Consider the following 19,938-nt stretch of genomic DNA (forward strand, 5'->3'; position numbering starts at 1 on the left):
GAGGTTTTGCAAAAGCTATCTCTGAAGCTGGCCTCGTGGCACAGTGGGTTAAGCTGCCTGCTGTGTCGCCAGCATCCCCAGAGTTCCAATCCGAATCCAGGTTGCTCCACTTCTGATCCAGCACCCTGCTAACATGTCTGGGAAAGCAGCGGATGAGGGCTTAAGTACTTGAACCCCTGCCGCCCACGTGGGAGACCTGGACAGAGTCCCTGGCTCCTGTCTTTAAGTTGGCCCGGCACTGACCACTGGGGCGTGAACCAATGGATGGGAGATACTCTCGTTCTCTTCCTTCTTCCCTCTCCTCTCCTCCACTCCCCTCCATTGCTCTGGCTTTCAAATAAATCTTTTTTAAAAAAAGCTCTCAGCCATCACAGCTCTGCAAAGTGTGCACTTCATGGTGGTTGCTGTTTTATTTCTTTCTTTGCCTACTCTGCAGGCACAGAGAAATCAAGCAACCTGCTCATGGCCACACAGCTAGAAAATAGCAGGACTAGAAAGAGAACTCATGTCTGTGCGACCCTAAAGCTCCATCTCTGAGTCACTCTACCTTAACGTCTGTCATGCTTTGAGGACCAGAGAAAGCCACAGCCACCTCGTGGTGGGCAGAGGGTGCAGCACGGGCACGTGGCCCCATCCCAGTGGGCAGACCTTCGCATCTAAGGCCAGGGAGGGGGAATGGGCAGGCCTGCCTTCCCTCCCCTCCCCTCCCCTCCCCTCCCCTCCCCTTCTCTTCCCTTCCCTAACCAGGGCCCCAAGCCTCACCTGTCTTGTCTCCAAAACGGGCACAGTAGCTCCTGCCCCCAGCACAGGGTGGTGATGTAGACTGTGTGAGCTCCCTGTGCCGAGCCTGGCGATGACTCTGAGAAACGCTGAGACGTGATTTGCGTCACTCAGAAGTCACACGGACGGCTCTGAGTCTGGGACTTCCCAGCGTCCACTGGAGACGGCAGAGCGTGTGTGTCCCACCAGCCTGCAGCATGGCGGGATCGCCTCCCCGTGTCTTCTCTTCTGCTTAACGTCCCTGACGTTGGGGTCTCCCTTTCCGTGGCCTCTCGCCCTCCCCGAGGTGATAATATTTGCTCACAGGGAAGGCAGCCCACGAAGTCCTAACATTCAGAAACCCTGGGACCCCCAGAGGGTCCCTGCGTGCTGCCTGACGTCGTGGAGCCACGGGCTCAGAGCAGTCACCTGTCTTTCCTTTTGTGTCTGGAAGTGCTTTAAGCAGCAAGAGGCTGGCGTCACAGGGATGCGAGCCTCCCTCCTTCCCGGAGCTGTGTGCCTACAGAGTTGGCCATGTGAGGCATTCCTGTACCCAGTGATCCTGCAGGCTGCAGGAGTGCTGGCGACCCCTGCTGGCCCACAGCGACTCTGCAGCCCAGCTCTATGAGGCAAGTAGCCCAGGAAGGGGAGGGAGGTTCAGAGGGGAAGCCAGGAGCCCCATCGGGACTACATTTTCCCATGGAAGGTAGAAGGCACTCTGTGCTGAGGGCTGCGGACATGGGGAACTTGTTCCTTGGTGCAGCCAGCAGCCTCTGCCCAGCACCCGCCATGCCTCAAGCCTGTATCTGGAGTGGGGACATTGAGGCAGGTGGGGCATGCCCCTCCCCTGAGTGTCCCTGCCCTTCTCAGGGGTAAGTGTCCGGGGAAAAGCTGTTCTGCCTGCCTGCTCCCAGCCTCCCCGTCAGTGTGGCCCCAAGCAAGTCTGCCTGGTTCTCTGGGCCTCAGCTTAGCCATCTGTAGAATGGGGGAGAAGTGAGTCCCACAGGGTATACAGCTGGCCCAGAACTGCCCTGGGGCTCCTGGGCACTCCTATTTCATAATCAGGCCCCTGCAGCTCCTCGAGCTGTTAGAAGGAAATGAGCCCTCGGCATAGGCACCTCTGTGCCCCTTAGGGAGAAAAGTCAAAAGTCGGTCTCTGCTGCCAACTCTGGGATCTCTCTCTCTCTCTCTCTCTCTCTCTCTCTCTCTCACACACACACACACACACACACACACACGCTGTGCTTGGAGTTTCCAGGCTACAGGGCAGAGCGTGCCACCAACTGTGTGTTCATGGCCTGCCAAGGGCGGGGACAAGAGCTGTTCCCGGAGCACTGTGAGAGCACTTCAGGAAGTTCCTGAGCAGCCGGCACTGTGGCACAGAACACAGAGCTGCTGCCTGCAATCCCAGCATCCCACAGGAGCGCCGGTTCAAGTCCCAGCTGCGTCACTTCCAATCCAGCTCCCTGGGAAAGCAGTGGAAGACAGCCCAAAGGCTTGGGCCCCTGCCACCCACGTGGGAGACCCAGAAGAAGCTCCTGGCCCAGCCCTAGCCATGAACCGTGCAGCCACTTGGGGAGTGAATCAGTGGATGGAAGACACTCCCCCCCACCCCGCTTCTCCCTCTCTTTTTGTAACTCCCTTTCAAATACAAATAAATCTATAAATAAAAAATAGATTCCTGAAAAAAATGAATGATGAGATTGGAGCAGGCATTTGGTCTCTCAGTTAGGGTTTTAGGACACCCACACCCTGTACTGCAGCGCCCACGTCCAAGACCCGGCTCCGCGCCTGTTGCAGATTCCTGCTAATGCAGACTCAGAGCCGGCAGGGGGACTCATGCCGTGGGTCCCTGCCACCCACCTGAGGGACCCAGCCGGCAACTGTGGGCGTCTGGGGCGTGAACCAGCAGATGGAAGATCTCAGTGTCTCTCTGCCTCTCAAATACATAAATATGTCAAGATAAGCTTATTTTGATGCTAAAGCATTTTGAAGTCCATGCATACTTTTTTCCGTAACACACATTTTCCATGAACCGTCGGACGATCCCTCTCGGGCGTGGATTTAGGAACGCCTGCGTGAGCATCAGCTTTCCTGGGAGTTGCGCTGCTTTCCCACACTCGCTGCAGCCCCGTGCCGTGTTCCAGGCATCCTGCCACAACACCACAGAGAGGCCGCTCGGCGAGTGGCTTTCACATGAGCAAACCAAAGTGAGGAACTGCAAGTCTTTTGCCCAGAGACCCCATGTACACCTGTGGCAGGTGGAGGCGGCTTGGATCCGGGTTTGCTGGGTCTGGGTGTAGCCTTGAGGTCAGGCCATGGGGTCGGTAGACAGGGGCTTCTGTGAGCGGTGCCGACGGGCCCTGGAGCCCGGAGCACGGGAAAGAGAACAGAGGCAGTGAGGAGCCGAGCACTCGCCGTCACCCTCGGCGGCCTGGGTGCCATCATGGCACATGGCCTGCCGACGCGGAAGCAGCCTCACAGAGGCCGAGTCAGCTGCTCCAGGCTGCAGAGCCCCCGCAGAGGGGAAGCCGGGGAAACAGCCCCAAGGCCCCTGCACTTTCCCCAGAAACACCCTACAGCCAGAGTGGCAGTCAGCCTCACAGATGCGGCCAGGGACACCCCCCCCCACAACCCCCCCCACCAATGTGGTCAGAAACACCTCCACAGACACAGTCCGACAGGACTGACCGGCCCGGCCGTCGGGCACCAGCCCGGGCACCAGAGGAGCCCACGTAACCATCGCCGCCATTCCAGCGGGAGAGGATATCAGCATTGGAGGCCATGCAAGGCCGCGGGGAGGCCGCGTGCGCAGGCCTTGAACAGCCCTCGGTGCCACTGGGCGCCTCTGGGAGCTGCCTGCCAGGTCCGGGAGATGGACGAGGGCGGGGTGGGCCTGGCAGGGACACTGAGGACCAAGGGCCCAGCGGACCCTGGGGACCGGAAACACACATGCGAGGCGAGAGCGGAAGTGCCCGGCGGACCCTGGAGACCGGAAACACACATGCGAGGCGAGAGCGGAAGTGCCCGGCGGACCCTGGAGACCGGAAACACACATGGGAGGTGAGAGCGGAAGTGCCCGGCGGACCCTGGAGACCGGAAACACACATGGGAGGTGAGAGCGGAAGTGCCCGGCAGACCTTGGGGACCAGAAACACGCAGGTCCCGAGGTTCCCGCGTGACGGAGCCGCTGGCGAGCTGGGGCGGCGGAGAGGCAGGTGAGAAGCCTGGGGCCTGAGGCTCGTCCAGGACAGAAAGGGCGTCTTCCCTGGCCGTTGTTGGGCGACGTCGTGGCCGTCCGCGGCTCTGGGGGCGCTTGGTGGGTCCGTGCGCGGAAGAGCACCCGGGGGACGTGGCCTTGAGAACCGGGGACGGGGGCTCGGAAACCTCCCCGCACTGGGGCAGAGCGCGTGGGCGGGAGCAGGGAGCTTGGGGGCCGCGTGCGTGGGCACCGCAAGGCCCGCACAGCGCGTGGAGAGAGCGTGGACGCAGATCCGCCGCCTCAGCCCTCCCAGCTGCTGCAGCCCAGGCCTTGCCCTGGACCCCGATCCGGGGTCGCCTACGCTGGGCTGCTCTTACTCCGGGAATGCTCTCTGCCTTTGGAGTCTTTCCAGAGCCGGGGCCCCTGGAGTGAGCAGGCTGTTGCGCAGAGGGATTGAGGGGGAGCCCTGGGGGGAGAGAGCAGGCTGTGGCCGCGGCGCGGGTCGGTTCTTGACCGTCCGGAGCATCCTTGCAGAGGCCCTGGCGTGCACCTGGGAGATGGCCAGGTGCTGCATTAACCTGAGAACAACCCCTGTGCCTGTCTCGTTCCCGTTCTGCAGAGGGGCTCAGGCGCGGGTGGAGGAGCCCGACCCATATCACATGGGCAGAGCTGGGATTCCAGGCCAGGGTCGTCACCCCCAGGGTGACGGTCTCCAGCAAGGAAGAGGAACCCCCCACCCCACCCTGCCCTCCCCCTAATGCCCACGCGGGGCCCAGAATCCCTGCGTGCAGGCAGCAGTACAGCAGCCACCAGGTGGCGCTGCCGCTAAACCCAGGCCACCCGGGACTGTGTCCCATCCCCGGTGCCCAGAGGGACCATTGCCCTGACAAAAGGGTGCAAATTGATCTTCTGACCCCACCTCCACCCCGCCCCTAACAGGCAGACCGCCTGGACTTGGTTCCCAACTGCCCCAGCCCTGACCTTGTGACCCTGGGCGAGCGGCCGCCATGACTTCAGTGTCGTCATCTGCAGAGACAGGCCCGAGTGGGATGGACACCGAGGGGCCAGTGAGAGGCCGGCGCCCTCTTCTCTGGGCGGCGCTCAGAAGGGCAGCGCCAAGGTCAAGAGACCTGCACCCCGGCTCTGAGTAGGCCGCGTCACTCTGCCTCTCTGGGTTCAGGACCGAGCAGGACTGATCTGAGCCGGCTGTGGCTTTGGCTGTGACCATGTGGCTGGCAGGCCCTGGGGTGGCACCATCCGGCCAAGCCCCCAGCCCCCGCCCCTCTGCGTCAGCCTGCAGCCCTGCCTCCCCACTAGGGGAGTGACGCTGGTCTGGGGAGATCTCGGCTCACTCTGGTTTTCTGCACTTTTCTCAGTGTCACAGAATTGTTTTCTCAACAAAGGACGCCTCTGGGGTTCCCATTCCCCAAAGCAGAGCCTGGGAAGCTATTTTGCAAAAGACTCTCCTGGCCCCTGGCTACAAGCCAAGGCAGACAGGAGGGGGGCGCAGTTCTGTGGCAGGCTGGGGGAGGGGGCAGGAGGCAGCAGGAGCCGCCCCACACCCATGCCGCGGCTGAGTGTGGCCCAGTGCTTGCTGCCCTGAGCTGCTCTGCCCATCGGGCTGGCACCCCACGGCCCTGGGAGCCGGGAAGCTCGGCCCAGTCGACAGATGAGAAAACCGAGACAGGCGCCTGCCCCCCTGGCTGTCACCTGGATGGCCGTGTGGTTTTGGCCATTATGGCTCAAACTCGGTCTCCCCCACCAAGTTCCTCTCCTGGGACCCCCACCCCCGCCGCCGTCCAACCACGTCGTGACTGGGCGCCGAGGCAGCTGGTGTTGAGTGAAAGGAGACAAGACAATGCCAGCTTTGGGGATGGCAGACGACGGTAAAATGATGTGACTGAAATAAAGTGGGGAGAGAGGGGGAGAGGCGGGGGGCAGCTGGGCCCTCAGACAGGCTGGGCAGAGAAGTTATCACTGGGCAGGCGAGGGAGGGAACGTGTGGCTGCGGGTGCCAGAGCAGCGTGTGCAAAGGCCCTGGGGCGGAAGGTCTCTGTGGTGCTCACGGCTCAGCTAGGAGGCCAGCAGGGCCCAGCAAGGTGAGCCAGGGTGAGTGGCAGAAGGCGAGTGACAGTATCGCCGGTGATGAGGTTGGGGGGCCTCGGGGGCTGCGGCAGCATTGATGGGGTGGGGGCAGAGAGGGACATGTGCTGATCTCTTTCTTAATGGAGCCCTTCCAGTGGCTGCACGGGGCTTGAGCGGCAGCTGGGAGCCTGGAGGGGCTCTTGTCACCCGGGAGAGGGGTGACAGGCTGCACCTGGGAGCAAGGGGAAGGCACACCCCAGCTGAGGGGGTCTGGCAGGCAGCCCAGAAGACGAGTGGTACATGGGCCTGGGAGGCCCAGGTAGGAATCGCGTCACCACCCACCACTTGCTCCTGAGCCCTGAGCCACGCTCCTCTGCCTCCTGTGACCCTCAGACTCACCCCTCCCTCCGTCCCCAGCCGCGGCACCGACCTTCAGCCTTCCGCTGTCACTGGCCTGCTGTGTGGCCTCCCCTCCCCGCCCGCCCGCCCTGCCACCTCCCGTGCAGCCTCCTCCCACCAGCCCTGTGACTCCTCATCTTCCACGGGTTGGTGCTCATAGCTGGGTGGCTACAGCCAGAGCACCTCCAGCCTCACCTGATGCCGCTGTTGGGGGCTGAGTGCTACCACCCTGGGGGAAGTCGGGGGTGCCCCCCCACAGAAGGGGGAGTGAAGCTGGCCCACCAGCACCCACAGCGCCTGGCCCGGGTGATCTCCACGTACCCAGCCTCACTCAGAAGGGCCCTGGCGGGAAGGCATGGGTGCAGGGATGGGCCTCAGAGGAAGCTCACAGCTCAGTGATGTCATCACTCTGCCATGACCTTGAGCAGTCCCCTCACTGCCCTCCGCAGCCTTGCTGGGCCCCCTCTGCCAGTCAGGATCAGTAAGTCCTGTTTTTGCGAGGGCTGGGAGGGTCTTGGGGGCGTGGGTTTACAGTGACCTGGGATGGTGTCTCGACAGACCGCCAGCCCTTAAAGCAACACACAGCTGGGAGTGACAGAAGGGGCTGCCACCTCTCAGCCGGGTAACCTACAGCAAGCCCCTCCTCCAGTCCCCTACAGAACGTAGCCCACCTCGCCAAGGCAGCAGCAGGTGCACCCAGCGCACAGTAGGTGCTCAGTAGTGGTGCTGGAGTGCATGGACCTCACCCTTCAGGCAGCTGGACCCGGCGCCCGCACAGCCCCTGCCCCCAGCCGGGGCAGCTGTGGGCCCGAGGGGGTGTGTCTGTCTCCCACCCGTGGTGGGCTCAGCGTGCAGACAAAGAGCTGTTGTTACCGCAGATCTAAAATCGCCGCCTCTGATTGCCGCTGCACAAGCCGGCCGCGGCCCGCTTCCCCATCCAGTTGGGTCTATTTCAAGAACGCGCTGATTAGTGCTGATTGCGCCGTGATTATGGGGAGCGCGCCGCCCAGCCCCCTCCCCAGGCTCTGTGGGGAGCTGCTCCCCCTCGGAGGCCCTGGCTGTCACCCAGGGGCCGCTGGGCCAGGGCTGGGATCCGCATTCCTCCGCCAGCCCCCCCGCGGGTCACTTCCCCCTCCCAGGCCTCTCCCTCCTCTGCTGAAGCCTTCCAGTCTCAGGGAGGCAGAAACAGCACGGCGCCCAGGCCAGCCTGGCCAGGCTCCGGGTCACCGTGACCGGTCGTCAGCTGGAGGAACACTGCACACGTGTGTCCACATGTGTAAACGTGTGTGTACACACAGCGTGCATGCCTCTGGCTGCACTTGAGGCTGCTCTTGGTAGGTGCATGGGAGCCTCCATAGCCAGGGCTTTCCCTCCCTCAGCCACTCACTGGCCTTGAGCCCTGGCCCACATGCAGGCCCCACATGTTGGAGGTGTGGCTTTTGCACCTGTTGGGGCAGTTGTGGTGTGACCTGCCCAGCACCCCCAACAGCGGTGGGAGGACCTGACGAGAGGTCAGCATGCGGCCAGCACCCCGCAGCCCGCTTGGTGCTCCCCGGGAAGAGAGACAGTCTGTCGGCAGCCGTGCTGTGGATCCTCCTGGGCTTGCCTTGGTGACCCCCTGGGGCCCGGCATCTGCTCTGTGAGATGGGGGCGGCTCAGGGTGCCCCAGTGCCCTGGTGGAAGGACTCGGGGTAACCAGGAGGCACGTGCTTCTGGACTTGATGTGCAGAGGTGGGACTCAGCAGTCCTGCCGGGGCATAGTCACTCACTAGGTGACGGGGTCAGTGGTTCTCCTTGGGGGAAGCCCCCTCCTCCTTGCTTGCCCCCCAAAAGATAAACCCAGACATCAGTCAGTCCTGCCCCAGGCTCCCCACTCACCCAGCTGCCGCCATCCGACCTGTTTGCTGAACAGTGTGGCCCCTCGCTGGCAGCCCCCCAGCCTGAGCCCCCATCAGCCGTGCCTGGACCACAGCAGGAGCCGCCTCACTTCTGCACCGCAGACAGAAAAATCTCGAAGTACAAACAGAACACAGCCTCCCCTGCTCCCAGCCGAAACATCCAGGTGAAACCTTGCACCTGCGGCCCACGAGACTGCAGCTCTCCCCTGCCCCTGTCCAGCCTCAGTGTATGCCACCAACTCCATCTCAGAGCCCCTGCATTCCTGGGTGGAGCGCCTCTCCTTTCTAGTAACCCCCACCATTCGTTAGCCAGGACTCGGGCCTCCCTTCCCGGAACCACCCTGGAGGTGGTGAGCTCCCTGTGCAAAGAGGAAGGCAAGGAAATCCGTGCATCCACCTGGGAAGAGCTCGGAGGGAGCGTGCGCTTCGGCTCTGAGTCCCACTTCTCTCCCTACCCGGAGACCCCCGTGGAGCGTGGGGAGCATGGGCAGTGGAGACCTGGCCCCAGTCCCCAGCGTCGCCGGCAGCCTCAGCCAAGGTCTGCTGGCAGCATTGGGGCTTCCGGGGCCTGGCTCAGAGACGACTTCTCGGGTTTTCTGCTTGGCCCTGGGGCCGGGCAGCCTGGGAAGGGGAATGGTCACCCGCCTGGGGTCCCCGGTTGCAGAATCTCATGGCTCCAGGAGCTTCTGCTCTGGGTCTCTTCCCCTCTGCTGCTCTGAGACCCCCACCCCGGATCTCCTATCACTCCCCGCACCCCTTCCTCTGCCTCTTGCCCTCTTCTCCACTCCCACATTTCTCCCAGTCCTCCTCCGTCTCCCCCCCCCCCCACTCCCAGAGGCCCCTTGCATCCCCACACACTCCTGGCCTTGGCTCCCACCCCCACTGGCTTCCTCCCTCCCTGTCTGCCCCTCCCCCCACCGCCTCCCTGCCAGGCCAGGAGGGCGGCAGGTGCCAGGCCAGACAAGGCTGTCTGCATGGATCAAGGCAATGATTTTGTCCAGGTGGGAGCCCTGTGGCTTTGCAGCCGTCCGGTGTTCAAGGCCCCCGACGCCCCTCTGGGAATGGGGCCCTGTTCCAGGGTCACGGTCCCGAGGAGGGTGGAAGGGGATGCAGAGCAGGGCGGGGCGGGGTCGCAGAGGAGGCCTCCCTGGCCCAGGTGCAAGAGCACAGGCCCGGGTTCGAACCTTGGCTGTGCCCACCTGGCTTGTGGCAGGACCTCAGTTCCCCCTCTGCAGAACAGGATCGGGCTGATTCCTGCCTCCACGGTTGCTGTGAGGATTCCAGGGGCTCAGTGTGAAGTAGTTAGCACCTGAGTGGGCACACGGCGGCCGTGGTCGGTGTAACAGAAGGTGCAGGTGCATGGGGAGGAGGCCATCCCCGGGGTTCAGACACCCAGGGCACCTTCATGCCTCCTCTTCATCCCCTCCCATTCTCGGCAGGGTGGGGTGACCTACTCCGCATGACGCACAGGAGGGGCGCCCCTTGCCCCAGGCCTCACAGCATGCCCAGCAGGCCAGGGTGGAACTCACAGGCGTGGCCCCTTGCATTCCCGGCATTGGGCCCCAGCTCTGAGCACCCTCGTGGGTGTTGGCATAGGGGGAGAGGCAGGATGTGTGCCCACACCCAGGATTCAGCAGCCCCCTCCCCCCGTTGCTAGGCAACAGCTGCTCGCTTCTGAGGTAGCAGCCAGGGCTGAGCAGGCGAGGCTGCAGCAGCTGGCTCCACTCCTCCAAGATAGGTTGTGGGAACTGCTCCCGAGTCACTAGGGCATTGCAGCCTCCAAGAACGGGTCTGTCCAAGGTCACTGGGATGCGACTTAACACAGCCCGGTGCCACAGTACCAGAGCTGACAGGACCCTCAGAAAGCCGGCAGGCACCCAGCACACAGGCTGTGTCCTGAATTCCTGAGCCCAGGGCAGACATGGCCAAGCAATGACCGAGCACTCCACCAAGCCCAGGGCAGACATGGCCAAGCAATGACTGAGCACTCCACCAAGCCCAGGGCAGACAGGGCTAAGCAATGACTGAGCACTCCACCAAGCCCAGGGCAGACAGGGCTAAGCGATCACCACGTACTCCACCAAGCCCAGGGCAGACAGGGCTAAGCGATGACCATGCACTCCACCAAGTTCAGGGCAGACATGGCTAAGCAATGACTGTGCACTCCACTGAGCACAGCCCTCGCCTCAGTCAGTAAGGACCGCTCACACAGTTGATCACAGCTGGCGTGCAAGAGGGACTGCTTTTTTCTTGTCTGCTCCAACCCCCACTTCACCGAAGCAGAGACGGAGGCCCTGGGAGAGATGCTGGGGTTGAGCTGTGAGTCAGTTAACCCTGGGGCTTAGCTCTGGGTTGCCCTACTGCATAGCTGCACACATGCAGGCTGGCTTGGGTGACACGAGCCCTGCCCCTGACAGTGAAGTGGGGGCGTGGGGGCAGGCACCGCACAGATTCTCCTGCGTCCCCCGCGCTTGACAGCCCCAGCCCCAGCACACCTGCCTCGGTTCTAGCTCAGCCGTTCCTAGGGTCTCTGCATTCCTGGGGCAGATGTTTGCCCTGAACAGCTTCATCCTGTGGCAAGAGGGAAAGGTGGTGGCTGGTGGGGCACACAGGTCCCGGCAGGAGTGGGAAGGAGCCAGCCCCACCTGGCCACAGCCGGGTGCACTGGCTGCGAGGTCCCAGTCTGCGTCCTGCTCACCCTCTCCGTCTCCCCTCTCCTGCCCTCCTCCAGCTCTGCCTCCCCCTTTGTGCGAAGGAGAATGCAGCCAGGGCCCCGCCCACGCTGGAGGGTGCCTGCACCTGCACCAGAGCCTTGTGCTGAGCCTCCCTCTCTTGCCTGCTCCAGGCACCGGCCCAGCCCTGCTGCCGGGCTCCTGTAGTCTGCCCAGTGGGTGGGAGCCCCTGCAGACAGCTTGTGGCTTAGGTGGCTCCGTTCGCCCAGAGCGCACACTTGGTGCTCTGGTGAGGGCCTGGAGCTGGTGCTCTGTGTTCCTGCATGATCGGATGAACAAATGAATGAGAGTGAAGGAGTGAACGGACAAAGCCCTGTGCCTGCTGATTCCCTGAAAGGCAGCAGGGTGGTGGTGGTGCAGGCATGGAACCCCACAGCCCCCTGCCTGCTGATCCCCTGAGAGACGGCAGGGTGGTGGTGGTGCAGGCACGGAACCCCACAGCCCCCTGCCTGCTGATCCCCTGAGAGACGGCAGGGTGGTGGTGGTGCAGGCATGGAACCCCACAGCCCCCTGCCTGCTGATCCCCTGAGAGACGGCAGGGTGGTGGGGGGGCAGGCACGGAACCCCACAGCCCCCTGCCTGCTGATCCCCTGAGAGACGGCAGGGTGGTGGGGGGGCAGGCACGGAACCCCACAGCCCCGTGCCTGCTGATCCCCTGAAAGACGGCAGGGTGGTGGTGGTGCAGGCATGGAACCCCACAGCCCCTGCCTGCTGATCCCCTGAAAGACGGCAGGGTGGTGGTGGTGCAGGCATGGAACCCCACAGCCCCTGCCTGCTGATCCCCTGAAAGACAGCAGGGTGGTGGTGGTGCAGGCACGGAACCCCACAGCCCCTGCCTGCTGATCCCCTGAGAGACGGCAGGGTGGTGGTGGTGCAGGCATGGAACCCCACAGCCCCTGCCTGCTGATCCCCTGAGAGACGGCAGGGTGGTGGTGGGGCAGGCACGGAACCCCACAGCCCCGTGCCTGCTGATCCCCTGAGAGACGGCAGGGTGGTGCTGGTGATGCAAGCATGGAACCCAGAACCGGGAGGCAGAGTCAGTTGCTGGCTGACTGCAGGCTGGGGCTGCCCTCCCATGCCAGGCCTTAGGCTGCTCACCTGCCTGAGGAGGAGGTGCTATAGATTAGAGCCCCTGTGCATGCTTCACTGTGCCTGGGCCACCAGCCCCTGCAGCTGATGTGGGGAAGAGGGGCTGGGGGACTGGGTCCAGAAGGGCGCATGGTGCTGCGTGCCTGGTGGGCTGCAGAGCGAGGTTGAAGAGTTCTTGGGAGGACAGTGGTGCTGGACAGAGTGTCCTGCCAAGAGTTTCTAAACAGGAAGGTGGGATTTAAAATGCAAAGGTCCGGGAAACTATAAATGTGTTGTGCACATGCACACACAGTACATGTACATGCATGCACACACCACACACATGCAGGTTTTCCTGGTCAAGCACTGGCTTCTCCCCTTGAAATGCGATCCTGACCCAGCCAGAGTCACAGCCACTCTGCTGTTGGGCAGTGACAGCCACAGGTCCTGTGGAAGCCAGCAGCTGGGAGCAGGGGAGCAGGTACTGGGACCTGCCTCCAGTCGGCTAGGCGTGGCCCAGGCCTAGATGCATTTGTCTGCAAGGTCCCTCCTTGGGGAGCGCGGTTGCCCCGCGGCTGCTATGGCTGTGGGTGTTCCCCCGGCTGCTCCAGTTTGCATGGCTCCCAATCAGGACAGAGGGCTCCTCACAGCCTGCATATCTGATGGACACAGGGCCACTCACAAGAACCTCGTCTGCACGATTTCTTTGCTTCCTGTTCCAGTCAGTCCCTCTGCCTCTTCCCCTTTCAAAGGATCAGAAACTGCACTGAGCCAAGGCCAGGGGTGGTCCCCAGTGAGCTTATTCACCGACCATTCGTGAATTCACTAACCAAGATCTTATTCAACACCTGGCCTGAGCCAGCCCCCATGCCAGCTGCATGTTTCTTGGCTGTGGCAAATACACAGGAGTAAGCAGAAGAAGAAAGGCACATGTCCACCGGTCAGCACAGGAAGCAGCCACAGTGGTGTGTGCCAGGGGCAGTACAGGGATGGGAGTCGGGCAGAGAACAGCATTCTGGGAGAAGGGCAGGAGACAGCGGTCAGAAGCTGACCGGGTAGGGTGGGCACGGGCAGCAGGACCTAGTGGCTGGGGGGTTTAGGAAGTGGGCGGGCAGCAGCAGGGTGCAGTCTATTTCTGCCTTTGGCGTCTGGTGGCACGTCTGGGGTTTGTTGTTGGGGACGCACCATACCCCAGATCCCAAGTCCTCAGCGTGCTGCGCCCCTTCCCAGGATGGAATCGGCCAGCCAAGCTGAGCCTCAGCCCCGTGGTCACAGCAGCAGCTGTGAAAGCATCCGTGCAGTGCCCGCACCTGGCTGGCCGTCACCTGAGGCCACCTGCTGGGGTGGACCCAAGACCTCTCACGAGGTTGGAGCCCAGGACACACATTCCCCAAGACGCCTGCCCTTTTGTTCCCTGGATTCCCAGAGGGGGCTGGATGGACAGACACCTGGTCCTGGTTACAGGGAACCCGCATAACCCTGAATCCATCGTCCGCACCCATAGGGGACGGCATCTCCAGACTCCTGGCTCCCCGCCCACCCTGTCATGCCATTCAAGCCTTCCATGCTGGGGCGCCTCTGCCGATCCCAGAGGGGAAACCTGGCCCCAGCTGGAGCCCTAGTGGAAGTCCCATGTGACCTGGGAAAGCCAGAGCTGCCCACTCCCCATCTTCCCTGGGGAACTGGCTCTCATGGCCATCCCTCTGTCCACCAAAAACACTTTAGAAGGTGTGCCAAGCTCCTGGTACACAGCAGGCGTTAATCAGCGCCAGGTGATGTCACAGTGAGCTTCTAGCGCCTCTTGTGGGCAGTGGGCGGAGGGCGGAGAACGCCAGCAACTTCCAGGCCACTCAGCAGAGCTGCTCCTTGTTCCTGCTCAGACAGGCATGCGGGAATCTCCCCAGCAGCTCTCCTTGGTCGTGGCCCCAGGCGCCAGGCCTGTGCCTCCACCCCACCCCACCCCACCAAAGCAAAAGGGCAGAGGAGGAAGGATGGCCCCAGTGTCCCGGTTCCCTTGGGGCAGGGGCACAAGCTCACTTCCCCAGTCTGATGGGGGGGGGGAGGGTGTGCGGCTTAGAGCCAGAGTGGGTTGGTCAGTGCTGCCCCTCCTTCCTGCCCTCTCCCCTCTGCAGCCTATCTCTCCAGCAGGGAGACAGAGGCCTGGGCAGCCAGGTGAGGTTCTGCCCCACATCTAGGCTGTGGACCGTGTGCAGTTGGCTTCCTTGTCTTCCCCAGCCTCTCTCCTAGTGCACCCACAAGGCGGTTCTTAGGGAGAAGCTGCCAGCCCCCGCCCTTAGCAGGTGCGTGCAGTCTTACCCTGGAGGAGCAGAGGTCTTGGGGCCAGGCCCGGGCTGGAAGCCTGGCTCTGCCCTTCCCAGCCATGGGACTCCGCTGTGCCTCTGTGTCCCTGCCTGTGACATGGGTGCCTCCTGGGCCAGCTGTGAGGACCGAGGACGTTGATGTCGGCAGAGCCGGGCACAGAGGACCGCCTGGCCCTCAAAACAGCGACCTGGGGAGTGGGCGCCAGGTGTTTTGATTAAGAACTCGGGCTGCGTGCAAGGTGCGGCGATCTGGCTGGGAGAAGACGCAGCGGCACCGGGTCCCAGGGCTCCCTCTGCTTGGCACCCTGAGGGGCGCCTGCTAGACCGATCCCTCTGCTCGGCAGTCAGGCCCAAAGGAGGGAGCTGGGCCTGGCTCACCCAGAGAGAGGGGGCTGCTGCCTCCACTTCGCACCTGCCCCATTGATGAGCCCAGCTGTGTGCTGGAGGCCACGGGGAGCAGTGACTCTTGTGGCTTGGCCAGTGGCCCAGCTCCCTGACCTAGCAGCTCTCCCGCCACAGCTGCTTGCAATCAAACCATCGAGGCCATGGGAAGCTGAGCACCTTTTCCCTCCAGCTCGAGATGTAGGGCTCTGCTGAGACCCAGCCTGGGGGCAGGAGGGGTCCACAGGGCTGACCTCCGGGCCTCCAAGCTCCCCAGCCCCCCAGTGCTGCAAACACATCCAGTGCCCAACCCAGGCAGTGACCTGAGCCAGCCGCTGGCCTCGAGCTGCCGAGCTGGAAACTTGCGGGAACTCTGCTGGCGGCAGGGGTCAGGGGAGCCAAGTAACTTGGGGTCGGAGGAGTTCTGGAGGTAATTAGACCCGGGCTCTGGAGCCAGCTGTGTAGCTGACCATCATCCCTGGCTGCTTGTGTGTCAGCTTTCTCACCTGCAGAGTGGAAGCCATCCCCACAGCAGCGAGGACCCCACAGGGCAGTCAGGAGGGCAAAGGAGAGGGGCGTGCCATGGAGCTGCTGTCCAGAGGGAGAGGCCTACCAGTGGCCGGCAGCACAGAGGAGCTGGGTGCCCAGGCAGTGACCGCATGGAGGCCAAGATCAACAGCAGGGTTTTTGTTGTTTAGGATTCATTTGTTTTAAAGGCAGAGGGAGGGAGGGAGATCTTCCATCTGTTGGTTCACTCCAGGAGCTAGTTGGGTCACCTTTCACTGCTTTTCCCAAGCCATAGGTAGGGAACTGGATCAGAAGTGCATCAACAAGGACTCGAACCAGTGCCCGTATGGGATGCTGGTGTTGCAGACGGGGGCTAAAGCTGCTACGCTGTAGCGCCTCATCTGACAGTTCTGCACCTGACTCACGCCCAGACAGTTCTGCACCTGACTCACGCCCATGCCCCTCTGTCTGAGCCTCCAGCACTGTGTGCGTTCTTACTCTGCACCCATGGCTTGTGCTGAAGCCTGCATTGAGTGTGTGTCTAGGACAGTGCCAGGGGTGCCATAGGAGCTCTCAGGGCTCTCGGGCAAGTGCACCCCAGAAGTCAGGAAGTGAGGACCCCAGTTGCGGGGAGCAGAGCTGATGGGCAGTCCTGGGAGGCCTCTGGGCCACCCTCAGAGGTCCCAGCAGATTTGAGTCCCTGGTGCCACAGTGGCACCTTGGCCACAACCCTTGCATCAGCTGCCCTCCTTTGATATCTCACTCTTCCCGCCCCCTCTGGCCACCACCTCTCACACAAAGCAAGTCCTGGCCTCCCATTCTGATGTCAGGGGCCTGACCCGGGCTCAGGGCTCCGAGTTCCAGGCCTGGCCCTGCCATTTCCCCACAGACTGACCTTGCACGGGTCCACGTGCCTGCCCCTCTGGGTCCTGGGTCCTTCATGTGCTCCCGGCGTGGCTGGGGCACAGGTGTGAGGGATGGTGTGTGGACATTGCTTGGGTGAGCCTCACCTCCCCTGACCTCAGCCACACCCCTCCCTCCTGCTCCGTGACTCCCCCCTCCTCCTGCCTTCTTCCCCAGAGGGGCCCAGGCCTGTGTGTCCACAGGAGAGCGCGTGTGCATGTGCGTTGGATGCCAAGTGCACACAGGTGCACATGCTTTGCTCCCCTTCCAGGCTGCAGCCAGACGTGGCCAGGGGCTCTCGTGTAATGCAGACACAGTGACAAAGGGGCACAGGGACACCAGGGACCTGGGGCAGGCAGGGGGCAACGCAGGCCGCATTTCCCTCCTGGAGAGGCTCACAGACAATCACAGGCACTTGATGCAAGGAGAAAGACAGGAAGTCAGATCCTGGAAGTGATTGGCAGATACCTCCTCTGTCCCCACAACTGTGGGGGGTGGGCTGTCAGCCCACCTTAGAGACCAGAGGGTGGGGGGAGCTCAGAGAGACCCCGAAGTTTAAACCCAGCCTTGTGAAAGGACCTTGATGTCTCTGATCTCAGTGCCCTCAGCTGTAGAACAGGGCCTGTGCCTCCTTCCTCCTGGGGCTCCGCAGGATATCAGGCTGTCAGGCGCACAGGGAGGGCTTCTAGATACGACTCAGGATGACAGCTTGGGTGTCAGGGTTCTGTCCCGTTGGTGGCACTGATGAGCTCTGGTTCTGAGGTGGGAGACAGCCTTCCGGGGAGGTGGGGGGGCTTCTTCCTCACTTGGGGGCTGCCATCACTCAAGGTGCATGCCCCATGCGCATGTGTCAGGTGCCCAGGTGTTTGAGCTGGGATGTGTGAGCTCACAGGTGCACAGCTGTGGGGGTAGGTGGGCTCTCACGCCCTCTGAGCCTCTCCTAGACCAGAGAAGTGTGCAGCGCTGAGTGCGGAGCAACTGCTGCAGGCGCCTGCACTATAAGCCAGGAGTCTCACTGTCTCACTGTTTGGGGATAGGATTTTGTAAAGGCAAAATTGGTCATCCAGAGATTCTTAAAATACTTCTTCTTAACGGTTTATTTTATTTATTTGAAAGGCAAAATGAGAGAGATTGATTCAATCCACTGGTTTACTCCCCAAATGGCTGCAACAGCCAAAGCTGGGCCAGGCTGAAGCCAGGAGCCAGGAGCTTATTCCATGTCTCCCACCTGGGTGCAAGTGCTTGGGCCATCTACCACTGCTTTTCCAGGCACATTAGCAGGGACTGGATTGGAAGTGGAGCAGCCAGGACTTGATCTGGTGCCGAAATGGGATGCTGGCATCACAGGCAGCAACTTAACTTGCTGTGTCACAGCAAGAGATTCTAAAAATTAAAAACAAGTCAGTGCCGTGAATGGTAGCAATAGTTGGTGATGCGTTTCCAGGACCCAGGAGCCAAGAATTCAGAGAAACCCTGGGTCCCTGGGGCATGGCATTTCAGGACCACAAAATTCTACCTGGATGGGGCAGAGGCCCTGGGCTCCAGGCCAGGCTTTACCTGGGTCCTGGGACCACACGGGGTACCCCCGAGAGGGCCTGCTGGGTGGCCTTGAACTTGCTGGCCTCCCGTTATTCAGAGGCAGCAGGCCCAGCTGCTGGCAGGCCCAGCCTGGGGGCCTCCTGCTCCAGTGCCTTTGTCTGTGCCGGGTCAGAGCCACCGGCTGCAGAAATCCCAGCTCTGTGACCCCTTCACCTCCTCTGCCTCCACCGCAAGTGGCTGGGGCAGCCGCCGATAATTGTCTTTCTCCAAGCGACTCCTAGAAACTCATCAGCACTGCTGCTGGCAGCTGGGACGGCTAATGGAGTTAGAAAGTGTCAAACTGAAGGGAGTAATTGTCTCCTTAAAAACAAAAAAACTAGTTAATTAGCATAATCGGGAATAAAAGGGCTGTATTCCTCTCCCAGCATGGGGGTGCATTGCCTGAAGGTGCGTTCTGGGTCTCTGGCAGAGTCACACTCAGCCAGGGGCTGGGGTCCCCAAGTCAAAAGGAAGACGGAGAAGGTGGGGGAGGCACGGTGTGGGTGCACCCGGGAGATGTCAGTTTATGCACGATGCAGCCACTGTTGGACTGTTCATCTTGGCAGCTTTCCAGCCACCCTTTGATGTGTGTTTACGGAGCACCTGCTGGGAAGGCAGCCAGCGTGTGTTCTCAGCCAAAAAAAAATTTTTATTGAAGTTTGCAGAGCAGACTTCTCCCTCCCATGCGCCCACCCCGTCCCTACTGCCGAAGAGGTTTCTTCTCTGGCTGTCAGGGCAGGAGGAGAGCTTGTCCTCAGTTCCGTGCACCGGGATGGGGGACCTTCAGGGCTCCGGGCACTGAGAACTCATTTGTTAGGTGGCCCAGAGTCGCGGCTGGTGGCATGTCTGCTCCTGGGGGGCTCAGGAGGCTGGGGAAGGGAGCAGCCCTTTCTGTTCACTGGCAGCTTTCCAAGACTCCCCACACCCCCACTCTTATTGGCCTCATTGTATAGAAGGAGAAACTGAGGTTAAATAATTGATTGAGCATCCCCTGCTAGCAACTTGCAGAGCAAGGATTTAAATGCAGGAAGCCCACATCCAGGGTTCATGTCCTTAAGCCTCCGAGTAACACTGGAGACTTACTTGCGATGAACCACAGAGCACGAGAGAAGGAGAGGGATGGGTAGTCAGCACCTGATGTGTGGAGGGCCCTGGCCTGAGCACCAAGGCTGGGTGGAAGCCAAGACCCAGTCCCTGCCACTGAGGCCCCTGCAGGCTGGAGCGGCTCCTGGGCTCTGGGTTCAAATCCTGCTCTTTTCAGGTGGGTACCCTTGGCCAAGGGTCTGAATGTGGGCTCCCTTGGAAGCTTCCTTGGAAACAGGTTCAACTTCAAACAAAAACAGCAAATGAGGTGAGACTTTGTATTCATTGTGTCCTGTATAACAAATGATCCCCTAAATGTAGTGACTCAAGACCAGGAGCACATAATTTTCTAACTTGAAGCTTCTGAAGACAGGAGATCTGGAGGGAGCTTGGCTGGGTGGTCCTGGCTAAGGGTCTCTCATGAGGCTCAACTGAGACCAGGGGAATCTCCTCCCCAGCTCACCTTGGCCTTGGTCCCTCACCATGTGGACCTCCCTGGAGGGCTCCCTGTGATGTGGGGCCAGGGCGGGAGAGACTTCCCAACAGCAGCTACAGTGTCTTCTGTAACATAACCTCAGGAGTGACACCCCACCAGCCACCTTGGACCTGCTCTGTTGGCCATGCTGACCAATCCTGACAGTGTGGGAGGGACCACGAGGGTATGAATGCAAGGAGATGGGGTTACTGAGCCAGGACCCCTGTGGGCAGTAGGATAGGGGGCCCTGGGAGCCCGGTTACACCTTAGAGCTGCACCCATCCACAAGTGAGGCTGCTGGGGCTGGTTCCCATCCAAGACTTACCTGGCAGTGGCCCAGGGCGCCTCCCCGGGCATTCATGCCAGCATTTTCAGCTTGCCCTGTGCACACAGCAGTCTTGACAGGTGTGCCATGGCGGGCAGCCTCGCTCTGGCCCCCGTTTCCTGGGCTGTCAGGGAGGTGCCAGCCCTTGCCTGGCAGAGGGACCGTGCAGCAGTTCCCCTGGCCCACAGTGAGTACTCAGCAAAGCAGAGGTGATGTGGCCAA

The sequence above is a fragment of the Lepus europaeus genome, chromosome 9, assembly GCF_033115175.1.
Source record: "Lepus europaeus isolate LE1 chromosome 9, mLepTim1.pri, whole genome shotgun sequence".
Taxonomy (NCBI): Eukaryota; Metazoa; Chordata; class Mammalia; order Lagomorpha; family Leporidae; genus Lepus; species Lepus europaeus.